Here is a 2,500-nt window from a genome sequence, read left to right as displayed (position 1 = left end):
AATCCGACCAAATTTAAATCTAAAACCACGATCGGCGGCGTAATGAAGTGTATCGTAAACCCGTTTTTTTTATAATTTAAAATGTAATGACAGAACTCCCAAAACAACAATACACATACATATTAGTACTATGGTGAATTGTAGTTGTATTAGGACCGTAATTATAGTTAATTAAGGAACCATTCATTGTCTTCGCTCTGTTATGTACGTCGTCGTTTAATCGACACGGCATATTTGGCTTGAATCTAGAAAAATTCAAACTCTAACCCTAAGGTAGACAGGCAGGGTAAATAAATGTGGGTGATCTCTCATAAAATTGTCTTCTAGGAATTATTTTTATATAGACTATCTTTTCTGTAGAGTTTAAGTGGACAAGCGCGGACGAAATAGAGCGCAAAATTTAAAATGAATTAAAAATTTTCATCAGACCGGAAGTAGGCATAACCTAGGCGCCATGTTTCCGTCGTACAAGTTTTCACCGTTGCAGTCACCGTTTCAATCGCTCTTCGTGTGGACGTGTATTATTTCTAGTCATGTGTTGTGTAGATGATTCGCTTAAGGTAGGTGTTCGGACTTATTTCTTTAATATTAATTAAACCGTATTTGCCTTGTCGGCCTTAAAATAAAGCTATTTTTTTTTCATCGCAATCGAAGTGTTAGATCTAGAATCTAGTTCCCGCCTCCGCTTCGCTAATTCGACTTAATGTAACTATGACACAACTATTAAATCTAGAGTCTCTATTTTAATTAAATAATTAGGAATTCTATCTCTAGATGATATCTAATCTATTCCCACACGTGTGTGCAAGTAGGATTTAACGTCAGAACAGGTGTGGTGGTCTAGGCGTCGCTATTTTTGACGGTAGGAATTTTTTTTTTAAATTCGTAAAATTTTATATAGACTTTATATAGCAATTTACTAAGACCGACCCTAACGCCCAGTAAATATTTAATTACCACATTGTTATGGACACGGTGTATTAGGTAGGGCCGAGGGCTATCCATAGGTACCAATTTTTAAATTTTGTGACAATTAGGAGCCGAGTTATAAAATAAATTTAAAATACTGGTTCTGGTCTTAGACTTTATATAGCAATTTACTAAGACCGACCTTAATACCCATTAATTATTTAATTAGCGCATAGTTATGGACATCCTGTATTAGGTTGGGCCCAGGGCTATCCGTAGGTACCAAGTTTATAATTTTGTGACGATTATTAGTCGAGTTATAAAATAAATAAAAAAAACTGGTTCTGGTTTGCACTACATTTCTTTCTTCTTTAACGGCGGACTCCCGGTCCAGCCCCATGGGTTACCCGTGAGCCGGGGCCTCGTTAGCCTGGACGGCTCCGATGTGACCGCGGATTGTTGTGGCCCGCCTCAGCCCGAGTCGAGATCACCCTTCCGATCGAAGGTGGACGCCATAGGGCGCCCGGGATAGCCCGGGGCGCTGTTCGTCACCCGAGCGCAGGGGCGCCGGGAGACGCCCCCGGTGAAGTTTGGCGGGTGATTCTGGTAGAGCTCCCCACCCCGATCGCAGGACACCCCTCGCCGCCCGCCCAGGTGTCGAGGTGGCCGCGGGGGAACTCGGGGCGTTTTGGCTCCCCCTTGTGCCGGAGCGGCGCCCTCGGTCCCAGAACGCCCCTGGCGGGTGATTCGCATGCCCCCTGGGGTGGGGAACGCGGGTGGGTGGTCGTAAAGCGTGTAACCGCAGTGGGGGCGGCCCCTTAGTCGGGGGCGCCAAAGTTGGCACCCCACCTGGGGCGCCCCCCGGAAGTGTGGCGCCCGCGCGAGTGAGCCCCGTAGATGCGCCCCGACACCCCCGCGCCGCCCCCCGGGTCGCGGCACCCCCGGCGCCCTCCGTGCGGGCTCCCCTCATGGGGCGGCACCCCGGTCCTCCCCGAGACTATGTACCCGATTTTTCGGTTTAACACTAGAGGTATGGGCAGAAATACGGCGGTTAAAACGGTCTGTATCTACTATTGTGGAGGTGAGTGTCGGTGAAGCCTCTATGTGACGCTAGGATCCGCGCTCCCTCGCAGCCAGCGACATGTGCCCGATCTGACCGTGCGTGGCTCAGTCTCCCGACTAGCTTCCCGGTAAAATGCGGGCTCGGCGCGCAGGTCGCGCCAGTGAAGGTAAAAGTACGTGTCCGTAGCGTGAAGCCAGCGGCGACGCGCAGTGCTAACGCAACCAAGCAGTATTGGTGGCTCGATAAAAGTCTCGCACTGGCCCAGCCCTCGGAACGGGCGACGGGTCTGCAAAACGCAGTCGGCTCGATGCAAATCGAGAGATTTCCCGGCGACGCCGTGTTTACGGTGAAGGGGGAAATGTGAGCGGTCCGATGTGAAAAAATCCGGGAATGCCGGGATCCGTTCTCTCGCTAGAGCGTTGTCTCCCGTCCCGCGATGTGTTGTGGAAAAACGTCTCGCAAACGATAGCTATCTGGTTGATCCTGCCAGTAGTCATATGCTTGTCTCAAAGATTAAGCCATGCATGT

The 2,500-nt window shown here is 49.3% G+C and overlaps 1 non-coding gene across 1 annotated transcript in view; it reads left to right on the top strand.

Moving 5' to 3' along the window:
* The first annotated feature begins 2,442 nt into the window (after nucleotides 1-2,442).
* Nucleotides 2,443-2,500, top strand: part of LOC131932430 (small subunit ribosomal RNA) — a 1,846-nt gene continuing 1,788 nt past the window's right edge. The window contains exon 1 of the ribosomal RNA XR_009384579.1: nucleotides 2,443-2,500. This exon is cut by the window's right edge and continues 1,788 nt beyond it. This is a non-coding gene — a ribosomal RNA (small subunit ribosomal RNA).

This window comes from Physella acuta, unplaced genomic scaffold (genome assembly GCF_028476545.2).
Source record: "Physella acuta isolate Inbredline_101_S28 unplaced genomic scaffold, ASM2847654v3 ptg002168l, whole genome shotgun sequence".
Classification (NCBI taxonomy): Eukaryota; Metazoa; Mollusca; class Gastropoda; family Physidae; genus Physella; species Physella acuta.
This window is presented reverse-complemented; position numbering and strand designations above follow the sequence as displayed.